Raw genomic sequence first — 13,710 nt, 5'->3', positions numbered from 1 at the left:
AGGCATTATGTGGCTTCTCAGACTTGGTGGTGGAGTATGTTCCCATTTTAGACTCTGGTTCTATTTATCTCATCTCTCCTCTTACCCCGTTGTCCCTGGCTCTGCCCTCAAGGGGTTTATTTTTTATATTCCATGGGCAAATTTTCAGGGGCATTTGAGAGACTTTTTTTGTTGCAGATTATACAGTATTCACAGCTCACTTCCTGTTCACTGCAGGTTGTTTTAAGCCCTAATGAAAGGTAAGGATTAACATGTCCAAACTTGATGCCTGTACACGAGCCTCCAAAGAGGAAGTAAACTTTCTGAAGAGCAAGATCATTTGAGAACTTAACCTTGCTCCATGGAAATGGGCTAGAGATGAGTGCTTGAAGCAGTAATCCTTGGTGAATGCTGAACTGACAAATCAGGGATGAGCACCATTAGTTGACAAGTCATAGGGGGACACTTAGAAAGCTTGGACTCTAGTCCCAGTCACTGCAGAAGAGGGGCTGATGTTCCACTGAATATTAATGCTGAAGAGGAGAAACAGGGTGGAGGATAAGACTGGTACCATTTTACAGCAGAAGCTGAAAATAGTCTTGGAACCCAGTTTGTGATCACATTAGGGCAGGGACTGCTGTTTCCCAAATCATTCATCTTGTTAACCCCACACCCCAAAGTTAAAGGATCATTCATCTCACAGAATCTGACATTTAGTTCTGTTCAATATTAATATCATGCTGCCCCCCATGCAGAGTGTAATGGCAATAATGCACCACCTACTGTTCCCACTTCTGAAAATTTATCTCCATAAACAATGTTTTCAATCTTTTATTTCCTACTTTTCAGAGTTTTCTAACCATCAAGCCTTCAAATTCATAGACTCTAGGAAAGTATTTTCATATTGGCTTAGAAACCAATCCTTCTTGTCCTGAGCTGTTTATTTTACGACCCTGTCAGATGGCTAGCAATCGCCCATGCACATTAAAACTTCATTCTGACCACTTTCAGAAGATGCCACATCTACAATCTTGAGGCTTGCTTCCTAAGTTATCACAGACAACAATTTTTCCAAATATCTGCAACTGAAAGACACATATGCTCAACTTTATAGCCTCTGATCTCATTTTCTTGCTGCCCAATAGGGTAAAGCCAAATACTTAAATTTTTTGTCACACCAGAACTCCACATACCAATTTCTGTTATTTAAGGTCTATAATGTTAGCTGCTGCAACAGATAAACCCTCAAATCTCAGTGGCAAAACGCAATAAAACATCATTTTTTAGTCCTTTTACTGACTATCCAACATAGGACAGTGTATGTGTTGAAGGTATGAAGGGAGTCTTATGCAAACATTGATTCAGGGCCCTAAGTTCTCTCAAACTTCAACCTGCAATTTCAAGATTAATCTAGAATTATACAGTCAGAGAATAAGGAATGAGACAAAGGAAAATATGTTCATTTTTTATCATTTTACCCTGAAATGACACATCATTTCCATTCTTATTCCATGACAACAGTTTGTCACTTAGATCAATATAGGAGCAAAGAAGATGGAAGAAATGATCTGACTGTTGACCAAAAAGGAAAGGAAGCAGGTTTGTCAGTGCCTAGCCTTGTCTTTCCTTTCTAAGTTTACTAAAGTATTTGAGTTGCTGGTAATAAGATGCCTTACAGCACTGATTAGTTCCAGAATAGAAACTAAATAAGCTCCAGATTAGTTGTCCTGCTTCTGATGGGATGAAGACATGAGTCTAAGTGACAAGAACAGTGAGTAATAAAGTGAGTTCACTCCCTCTGCCTCTGACACAGACACACTCTCAAAGTAGTGCAGCCATGCTATTGTCCAAGAGAATTTAGTGACACTGAGTCTATAAATTATATCCGTCCCAAAGGAAAGTGTTCCAGCTAATGAGTTAGTTCCTCGGCTTGTGTCCAAAAGTAAGAGAATAAAGTGAGGAGAAGTGTGAAAATAGTTGGAAATTTGTACTCACACATTCTCTTTAACTGCCAATGGTGTTTCGGTCATGCTGACCATAAAGCTACAAAACATAATAGGCTTCATCCAGAACCCATGTTACTTGCTGTGAGAATGAATACAGAATTGACAAAACATAGCAACATGGCAAAAAAGTAATAGCATAGTTAAAAATCTCATAAGTTGTAGGCAGTTTCCCAATGTGCAGCCATGCCTTACTTGGGACACATATGGTAATGAGAAATGAAATTGGGTGAGCAAAGACTACATCAGTTTGGGCAAGTCATCAGCTCCAGAGTACTGTCAACTTTTATAACTTTCCATATATGAAGCCCCTTCAGTGGTACATGGCTAGCTTCCATTCTTGGGTGCAATGGAATCTTGTCAATACCTGATAGTTGTTACTAAATAAACAGCTTTAACATTGAGGTATAGGTGCTTGTTCTAGTACATAGTTAGCTATACTGAATTGTCATGAATCTTGAATCTGCTATGGTCCTATAAATGCCTGAGTGAGTGTTTCAAGAAGAGTTTTATTTTTTTTTTAAGTTTTATTGTAGTATAGTTGATTTACAATGTTGTGTTAGTTTCAGGTGTACAGCACAGTGAATCAGTTATACATATATCCACTCTTATTTAGATTATTTTCCCATATAGGTCATTGCAGAGAATTGAGTAGAGTTCCCTGTGCTATACAGTAGGTCCTTATTAGTTATCTATTTTATAGCCAGTAGTATGTATATGTCAATACAAATCTCCTAATTTATCCTCCCCCACTTCCCCCTACCCCTGGTAACCATAAGTTTGTTTTCTACATCTGTGACTCTATTTCCATTTTGTAGATAAGTTCATTTGTACCATTTTTTTTTATATTCCACATATAAACTCAAGAATTTTTAAAAAGTAACTCCTCAGGTGTTTTGAAGACTAGAGAAAATGTCAGAAACCAGCCATTAAGCTTTTCCTTTCATAGTCATTTTCACCTCTCTCATGCATTAGGCAAGTGCCTCAGTGTCCCCACCACACTCTTATTATTTGGATAAAGAACTTAGTAAGTTCTCATTTTAAATCTAAAGTAGATGGGGGTAGTTAGCCTCCAAATATGACCTTACTATGAGTTAACATCTTCCATTAGTCATGCCCTTGTATAGTCCGTTCTGTATTGAATCTAAGCTTGCTGCTGAAAACTTGGCCTCTGTGCACTGGTGCTGACTCGAACCTGAGATGGAGTTTTGGGTGAAGTAAAAAAAAAAAATAGCTTTATTGCTTTGCCAGGCAAAGGGGGAAAACAGCAGGCTTGTGCCCCTCAAAAACTGTGTGTCCCAACCTGGGAGGATTTGGTGAGGAGTTTAATAGCAGTGGTTCAAGGGTGGGGTTGATGATAAGGATTAGGGTGTGTGCAGGGCCAGCACTCCTTTAATCTGGTCTCAGGTAATCTCTTGATGAGCTACTCTGGCTCCTTTAATCTGGCCTCAGGTGGTCTTCTCTGGAATGAAGAATGCTAACATCTTCCGCTTGTTGGGAGTTTTAGTTCTGTAGAAGAGCTCAAAAATATTGTTATGTGTATCCCTTAAGGCAGAACCAGGACCCTGCCCCAAGCCTGCACTATTGTTTCTTGGCTGCTTCTCTCTTGTCTCTGCATCCCCTCCCTTCCCTGATTAGCAACTGTTTGAATCTGCCCTTTGGAACTCAGGAAGGTCATGGAGGCTGGAGTCTGTCCCCTACAAAGAACAGGGGACACAGAAAGACATCTGTGCCCAGGAGTCCCACAGGGTCCTGCTCGGTTTCAGGTTGACCCTGTTGATACTGGAAAAGCTTTATCAAAAGTCCAGGCTCTTGTTTGTCTCATCCAAAAGAATTTGGGTGAGGAACACAAAATATAAAGGAAAAATACACACACACACACACACACACACACACACACACACACACACACACACACACACACACACACACACACACACACACACACACACACACACACACACACACACACACACACAGCTTGAGGAGCAAACAGAACAAACAAGCAGCTTATTCAGGGCAGAAGTGAAAGTTACACATTCCACGAAAAATGCTGGTGTTGTCGTGAGTGAGGGGCTCTACACAGGGCTGTTGATCCCCCTTTTTATCTTATTTTTAGCCCTTTGAATGATTGGGTTATTTTTGATTAGGGCTGGAATATTCATTGAGGGGAGGATTGAGGTGTGGTCTGGACTGCACCAGGTTGCATCAGCTCTGGGTCCTGTGGATTTGTCTCCTGAAGACACTGTACATGAGCTCTAAGAGCTGTTTTCCCTTAAATTTTCCCTTACTAGTCGAGCCCCACATGTGGAAGGTTGTACAGGGTCATCAGCAACCTGTGCATTTTTTTTGCGCATGCTCCATGGTTTTCATGGTCAGAGTTTCTTGCTCAGATGCTACACAGTTTCTGTTTTACATGCCATTCCTCCATGCGTCATGGCCTCATTAAGTGCAATCAAGGAGGTAGCTTTGCCTTGGTCCTAATGCCTATACATGAGGATACTGTCCTTGGGCCCAGCCCTGTCTTTCCTGCCTCACTGTGACTGTAGAATGTCTCAGAAGAGGTGTTGAATCCATTCCAAACTAGCCATTAGGAGAGTTGTCAACTTCTGCTCACAGATTCTCAGTTTGGAGATACCTGATTGGCCATATGAGAAATCTGACTATATTACTGGGATGATCATAGGCAGACACCATATATAAGGTCACTCAGAGAGAGAGAGAGAGGCCCTTCATCTACATGAAGAGAGAACAAGAGAGATTGAGGCACAAACATGGAAGCCTCCTGTATCAGCTTCCAGGTGACTCAAGCCCTAGAAGCCATGTGACTGCAACCAGTTAAGAGACCCCCAGCAAAATAGCAGGCTTGCTTAGTGAAGCCCAATCAATACACAAAACCATGAGAGATAATAAAATAGTTGTTGCTGTAATCCACAACTTTGGTGGTGGTTTGTTATGCAACAGTAGATAACCAAAACAATAGGATGTAAAAATAAAATACTATTATATGAAATGAGAAGTCATGCAGATTTGAGGCTAATGAAATAACCAAGGTTATTCTAGCTGCAAAACTAGCTGGCCAGAAATTCTGAGATCTGGACACCAGTCACAAATAGGATTATGTATGAATATTCACTATTACAAAATTTTACTCTTCTTTGTATTGAAATGAATGAAAGTGCTAGGGAATATTGAAATAGGAGTTGTGCAGTCTCTCAAAGTAGCACAGAAGCTATTTGCCTATAGTTATACATCCCAAGACTAACTCAGTATCTAACTCAGTATCTTTCAACTCAGGGTCCAGTGCGTCTCCATTGTATCTTACCAATGTTTAAACTCGCAGCATCTCTTAGCACACTGTTTTATTTAATTGAAAAGAGGAGTTGTAAATTTTGATACTTAATGAATAATGATTTAATTAAAATCACCCACAATGATTAAAGTTGTTTGAATACATTTTCAGTGGGATAAGGTTTGGGGATGGGGATTGTATAGGGCTTTAGTTTCATGGTTCTTACGAATACAGCAAAAAACATCATTTTCACTGTCATCTCTCATTACCATTTTCGGATAAAGGTTTATTTAAATTGCTAGTAATTGATGGAGCTGTGACAAAAGCAAACTTAAGCCACATCTTATATCCTCGTTATCATTACATAGAAAGCAACCAGCTTAGGCTTGATTGCTGCATGCTCTCTTCCTGTTCCAGAATTCTTTGATTCTATGATTTACAGAATATTTGTTAGAAAGATCTTTGGAGTTCATCCATCTAAGTATGTGACATTTGTTTTGAACTGAAGAACTCCTGATTCTTTAGGACTTGATCCTTTCTTTCATAAATATTAGTGCAGAAGCTAGTTTCTAGTAATTATTAGATGCAATTATCACCTTCCCAGCATAACAACTTGCTGTTCTGTGACAATTATCAAAGCATAAGGACAAAGCATCCATCTCTTCAACTTCATGCTTTATTATTTGACATAATCAGCTTTATACTGCAGATCTCTGAAGGTCCTCCATTTTGTTTAAATTTTAGATTAAATTAACCTGCACTTGATTACTTATTTTTCCCTTCTTACAACTTGTGTCGCTAAGGGTTCTTTTGTTATGAAACCTGACATCTGACACAGAATTGACGCTTCTACTAGTCACCAACACCTGTGAAGGATTTTATTCATTCATGCCATAGCACCCCCTATACTGCTATTACTTAACCATTCCCATGAAAGTTTTACTGATGGTTTATTTTGTGGTGGAGATCAGAAAGATAGACTTTTCCTTTAGTGTACACATCTAACAAATCTTCACAGCAAAGGTATAGTTTCAAATTTTGAAACGTTATGATTTCCGTTCTAGAAAGTTGTTATAGAAAATAGAATTAATCAATTTCAAACACATGTTAGTGTGTTTTATGTTATGTACAGCATCTATTTGAGAACTATTTAATAGCTGGATTTAAATAGATATTTATCCATTCTGATCAAATTTTCCAGCGTATATATGTGGAAATTGTCTAAAAGTGTAAATCTGTACAGGTTATTTAAATACTAATCTTATAGAAATTTCGTGAAATGACAAAGCGGTCTTAGGTAGTTTTATTTCATGTTATTGCGTGTTGAAATGGACCCCTCTCCTATTTAAAAACTCTAGATTATCTATTTAATCACCTTTATTTCTTAAAGGACAAATATATTTCCAAATAATAGCATATAATATTCTTCCATACATCGCCAGTATTGTGTGTACCTTATCAGTTCTCTTTTTAAATTATTATTTTGTGTTTTCTTTATGAAACGTGGGAGAATTTCCAAATAATTTAGCCGTTTTAAATGATCTTTTCTTCATTTTCCAGTGTTTTTTTAATAATTTCCATTTTAAAACCTTTTTATCTTTCATTTTTTCTATGCCTTTAACATGTATTTTTAGTACAACAGTGTCTCTCTTCCTTTCTTATTAAAGAGAACATAAATGCAAGCATATTTTCTTTTCAATAATTCTTTAGTCATTTGGATTTAAGGTTTTGTATTGTACTGTATTCTCTAATTACCGGTGAGCTAGCTCTTATATAGCAGACCATTTTGAAATTTCCTTTGTGCACTAGTTGTTATTTTATTGCACTGAATTCAGAAATAAAATATTTTGATGCTGCAGAACAAGACAGTGGTGATTAATAGCTTGGGATTTGGAGTTGCTTAGACCAGATGCTCCTCTGTCTGCCTCTGGCTAGCTCAGAGGCTTGCTCAAGTTACTCTCAAATGTGGAAAATGGTATTCTCTCACTTGCTATAATGATTAAAGGACATGTGTAAAATATACCTCTGTGCCTGGCAAAGAATTAGTATTACATAATGGGAATTTTTATTATTATTTTTGAAGTTACTACAAAGGCTACAAAGATGACATACATTGAGAACAATGTTTTTAAGAAGAGTATTCTTAGTTATCTTAATTTATCCTACTTCATAAACTGTTAATCTTATCTCATAAATGGTATAATTTAAATAAATATTATATTGCTTTTTCTGACTGATATAGATTGATAATGGGACTCTGTATCTAATAACATGTGTATCTGTCTTGGGTTTTGTGCGTTTTTTTTATTTTATGAAGTATAGTTGATTTACAGTGTTGTGTTAGTTTCAGGTGTACAGCATAGTGATTCAGTTATACGTATATATATTTTTCTCATATAGTTTTCCATTATAGGTTATTACAATACAGTAGGTCCTTGTTGGTTATCTATTTTATATACAGTAGTGTGTATATGCAGGGTTTTTAATTGACTTGATTTTTTGAAGCAATTTTAGGTTTACAGCAAAATTGACCTGAAGGTACAGAGATTTCCTGTATACCCCTGAATTTCCACTTTCCTCCCCATTATTAATGTCCTCCACCAGAGTGGTACATTTGTTACAGTTGATGAAACTACATTGTCAAATCATAATCACCCAAAGAGCGTAGTTCACATTATGGTTCACTCTTGATGTACATTGTATAAGTTTGGGAAAATGTATAATGACATTTGTCCATCATTATGTTATCATACAGGTGCTCTTTTCATAGGAGTTTTTCACTGCCCCCCAAATCCGATATACTCTGTCTATTCATCCTCCTCTTTTCCCTCTAACCACTGGCAACCACTGATCTTTTTCATGTCCCCATAGTTTTGCCTTTTTCAGAATGCATACCTTCCATACCTGGAAATCATACCATACGTAGCCTTTTCAGGTTGACTTCTTTCACTTAGTAATATGCATTTAAGATCTCCCTATATATTTTCATGGGTTGATAGTTGTGCATTTTTAGAGCTGAATAATATTTCTTTCTCTGGGTGTACCACAGTTTATTCATCCATTAACCTACGGAAGGACATCTTGGTTGCTTCCAAGTTTGAGCAATTCTGAATAAAGCTGCTATAAACATCCATGTGTAGGTTTTGTTAGGACCACTCACATTGTGAAGGGTATATGTTTTATTCAAATTCTACTAATTTATATGTTATTCTTATATAAAAAGTATGTTAACGACATCTAGACTGGCGTTAGACCAAACAATTGGGTACAGTAGCCTAGCCAATTTGACACATATATTAATCATCACATATTGCTCCCTTGTTTACCTGCTTCTGTGAAACCCCAGGTTTCCTTCCATTCTTTGTGATTTTTTTTTTTACTAATGAGCATTTTTCTTATTGCAATAGCCTGAATAAAATAATCTCCTTAATTTTCCAAGGCATTTTGTCTTTCTACACTTTATTTTGTTTTACACCTTATTATGTTTCTCGAATTAGTATTTTATCAGTTGAATTTTCAAAAAAGAAACAAAGGGAAATGGCTAGTTTAACTGCGTGAGAAATTCTCTTTTAATCATAATCTCTTTTTTCTTAGCTGTTTCAAAAAATTCAAAGAAAGAAAAAATATTCTAGTCTTCTAACATGATGAATTATGTATTATTTCTAGTGTATTTAAATCTTAAGCATATTTGTTTTATTATTTTGACATCTACATTTTATTCTTATGCAAAAAGTAGGTTTTCTCTTTATTATCCATTCTTCTCAATTTCTTGTTTGATTGCCTATTAATTAAATATTTCTATTATTTATAGATTAATTTTTATAAATCATAATCTTTCATATTATTGCAATTTTTCCCCTCCTCTTTCAATTATGACCTTTGGTAAAACTGTAAGTCAAATATTTATTTCAATGATATTATCAATATGCATTATTAATAATTTATTATTTTATGATTAGTTGTATTAACCTTTTTATTCTGATGCTGATCATATTTCATTGAGTGCTTTTTTTCTATAGTTTCATTTAAGATGGATTTCTGTTTTTCTGTTAGTTATGCATAAAATCTGTTGTCTCACTCTGCTCGCAGACAAATGTGGTTTGGTTACTTGTTTCTGAGTCTGTTGGAGAGGAGCTAGTTGAGAGTAGTTGTTTTGCAGGTATGTTTTCTGCATTCTTTAAGCACTTTATTTTTATCCAAAACCTACATATTAGTTCTAGTTACTCCCCTTTTAGCATTAATTTGTTTTAGAAATCAGTTTATTATTTTATATAATTCTGAATATCTCATAGGTTTCCAGTGTTTTACCTAAGAGGTGTAGGTATATTTTCAGAGACCTTTGCAACTGTCTGATTCACCTCAGTGAAATTGTGACAGTGCTCATATTACTTTTAACAAAAGCAGTAGAAAAGAACTGAAATGCCTCCTGACCATTCTCCAAACTGATTTATCTAAAAGCCACACAAATGAACGTATTTCCCAGAGAAATCAAGTTTCTTATAAGATATATATGGCACTGACATATTATTTGATAAAACTAAGTACTTCCCAAGGCAACCTATCTAGAGCATTCCTCAAAAGGAGTATATTACCAACTGCTGAGAGATCCTTTCTCAAAGTAAAGAAATTCACAAAATCAAGAATAACAATGGGAACATATCTATTGGCACTTCATTTTAATGTTAGGATTCAATGTTAAACATTATTTGAAAAAAATTACAGGTACGCATTTATGTATTTTGCTGCATATTATATTGCAAATTAGTTCCAGCTTCTGTTGACTAATTTAGGAATGTAAACATAGTCCTTGTATTTATTTCTTAACAATTTTTTTCCTGCTGAAATGTATTTGTTTAATATGATCATCCATTTTAGTGTCAAATATTAAAATATAATTTATAATAGGTAAATAGTTTTCTATTACGTGTTTAAAAATATTGTCTATAGAAGAATGAAAACTGGTTTTTATTTTACCTTTAAAAACATATAGTGTCCAGTACTTGCAGTCCACTTTACTGATTAAGAAGAAAATACAACATAAAATACAAAACAGTGTTTTAAATTTAACTGAGAACATGAGTATGCACATAGGAAATATACGCAGAGAATGGAGAAAGAAAGGAAGAAAAAAATTGCTTGCAGAACTTAACAAAAACCTGGTTGTGTTACTTGATTGCTATTTTTTTGTAATTGAGTTATAAATATACTAAACTATAAAATGACTTCTAAATACTCTCATTGGTAATATATTTTCTTGAATATTAATGATATACTGTGTTCTCCCAAGCATCTATAATTGCATATAATAGGAATTTGAATATTTATGTTTCTCATCTTTAATATGAAATTAGCATTTGATTTTTTTTGTGTGGATGTGTGCTTTTATATAAAATGTAATATATTGAGGACTCTTCTTGTCCTCCAAATATTTCTGTGTACATTATAGAACCAAGAAAAAAGAAGCTATAGAGAATCAGCTGCTTTGAGGATTGTGGAGGAAGCGTTTGAAATGGCTGCATGACTCAAGCCATTGCTGCAACAGTACCTTCTTTCTACCAGCCAAATACAGACTCTTGTCTATACAAGCAAAAGAGTGTGGTCACAAGTAATCAATATGATAGGGAGAAAAGGGACTGAATTTATCTTGTCTCTCCATTTTCCATAAGTTAGGGGAATGCCTTTCATTCTCCCTAAACCAACTGAAATGGAGCCCTTCCAAGGAAATTTTTTAGAGCAGCTGGGGGGAAGGGGGGGCTAGGCTTACCTGCTCAGGCAATAAATATGCTGCTAACTGCTATGCAGGTATGAGCAGGCAGGAGCCAGGACAGGCATAGTAAGGGTCTTGGTATTTCTTCCCTTTTAACAAAATTTTTATTTTATACTGGACTATAGTTGATTTACAATATTGTGTTAGTTTCAGATGTACAGCAAAGTGATTCAGTTACACACACACACGCACACACACATATATATTCTTTCTCAAATTCTTTTCCCATTTAGGTTATTACAGAATATTGAGCAGAGTTCCCATGCTGTACAGTAGATCCTTGTTTGTTATCTATTTTAAATATAGTAGTGTGTATATGTCAATCCCAAACTCCCAATTTACCCCACCACCACCACCACCTTTCCCCTTTGGTAACCGTAAGTTTGTTTTCTGCTTCTGTGAGTCTATTTCTGATTTGTAAATAAGTTCATTTGTATCATTTTTTTTTAGATTTCCCATATAAGCGGTATCATGATATTTGTCTTTCTCTGACTTACTTCACTTAGTATGATAATCTCCAGGTCCATCCATGTTGTTGCAAATGGCATTGTTTCATTGTTTTTAATGGCTGAGTAATAGTGTATTGTATATATGTACCACATCTTCTTTATACATTCATCCATCGATGGACATTTAGGTTGATTCCACATCTTGGCTACTGTAAACAGCTCTGCAATGAACTTTGGGGTGCATATATCTTTTTCATTTATGCTTTTCTCCTGATATATGCCCAGGAGTGGGATTGCTGGATCATATGGTAGCTCTATTTTTAGTTTTTTAAGGAACCGTCATACTGTTCTCCATAGTGGCTATACCAATTTACATTCCCACCAACAGTATAGGAGGGTTCCCTTTTCTCCACACCCTCTCCAGCATTTATTGTTTGTAGACTTTTTGATGATGGCCATTCTGACTAGTGTGAGGTGATATCTCATTGTAGTTTCATTTACATTTCTCTAATAATTAGCAACATTGAGCATCTTTTCACATGCCTATTGGCCATCTGTATGTCTTCTTTGGAGAAAGTCTATTTAGGTCTCCTGCCTATTTTTTGATTGGGTTGTTTGTGTCTCTGTCTTCTTTGAAGTTAACCTATTCTTTCTTCCTAACTCCATTCTGATTTGCATTTACATTGTGACAATCACTTCTAAATTAACTAAAGCCATGTATGTATGACCCCTAATAAAGCACTGGAGGAAATGCATTTATTTAGTAATACTGAAGTGGACTAGACCATCTCAGATTATGTAGAACAAATACAAATTAATAAAGCTACTGAAGTTTAGACTCTCTTCTCTCTGCTCATTTACTTGTTTCATATTTTTTTGTCTTCAAAAACATATTATCTGGAACAAATACATCTAGCTCAATCTTCAATATTATTTGAATAGCAATATCTAGTGAGAATTTCACTATTAAGTGGATTTGTCATCCAATTGTTTTGGAATGCTTACTAATGTAGGACTTTAACTGTATGACAAGCTACGGTATTTCCTAGTAAAACATTACTGAAGTGCCTATTTTTGAAGCAGTAACTTCACTATGATACAGCTTTCTGACCCTTTGAAATAAAAAAAAAAGGTATCTTCTACATCCTATACTCCATTCTTGTTTGTTTTTTCCTGAAAGCACATTGCACAGTCTTTCTCACTTTTTAAGGAATTAAATGAATGAAAATATTTTTCCTTTAATGATGAGTTGAAATAAATTAATTTTGCACAATAATATGTAAATCTTGATGCTTTACTTTTGAGAGTCCTTTTCTCTCTTGCAGGAACCTATATCTTGATATCCGTATGCATGGTTTAGTGTGCAAGAAAACAAACAGTTTTCTGGGAATTTTGTCTCATATGCTTTGGCTGCAGTGAGAAAGCTTAGCTCTTCTCTACAGTTTGACTTTTCCATTGTCTCACAATTAATATAAGAGAAGTAATGTGATTCTTGCAGTGTTCGCTGTTATTTTTGTGGTGCTTTACAGTGACATCTTAAATCATTAAACGTGAGAGAAAGCTTTGCCTTTTCCTCAGTTTTATTTAATATTGAATATGCTTTTGAAAACCCAATAGATGATAGGTATTAGGTCCTGTAAGTTGGAATCCCTTACATGGAAATAATTGGCTGTCAGGACTGTACACTATGTATTACCACCAAAGTTGGTGAAGTTGTGTATGTTTTAGTTAACAGTTATGATCAATTAGACTTCTAAGTTTAAAAATGAACTTGAGGCGAAAAATATGTCATGCTATAAAAAAAATCATATATAGAGCATTTCCTCCAGCCATGCACTTTACAAATAAGTAAAAGAAAGCCCAGAACTAAAGAATATTTAATCTTTGCAGCAGAGGTCAGGTAATTGAAGTTTATAGCTGTTTTTCTGTTTTACATTGCCCAATGCATTATGGAATATCTTTGGGAAATGAATCTGTATGATAATCTGATATTCTGAGTACCACCATGTTCTCTCTTGGGAAGCAAAACGACTACCTGATTTTTGCTATTGTTTTTAGGTCAAGGGTGCTGAGGTCTGTGAGCTCCAGCTAAATGAAAGTTTGTCTCTTTCCTGTGGGTAGTATGAATCATCAATATCTAAATATCTGAAATTAAGAGTATTTTTGTGTAAATATTTTCATGTCACAATTTCCCAGTTTCTCTTTGTTTCAAGTTTCTCT

This window comes from Delphinus delphis, chromosome 6 (genome assembly GCF_949987515.2).
Source record: "Delphinus delphis chromosome 6, mDelDel1.2, whole genome shotgun sequence".
Lineage (NCBI taxonomy): Eukaryota > Metazoa > Chordata > Mammalia > Artiodactyla > Delphinidae > Delphinus > Delphinus delphis.
Note: the sequence above shows the minus strand (reverse complement) of the source record.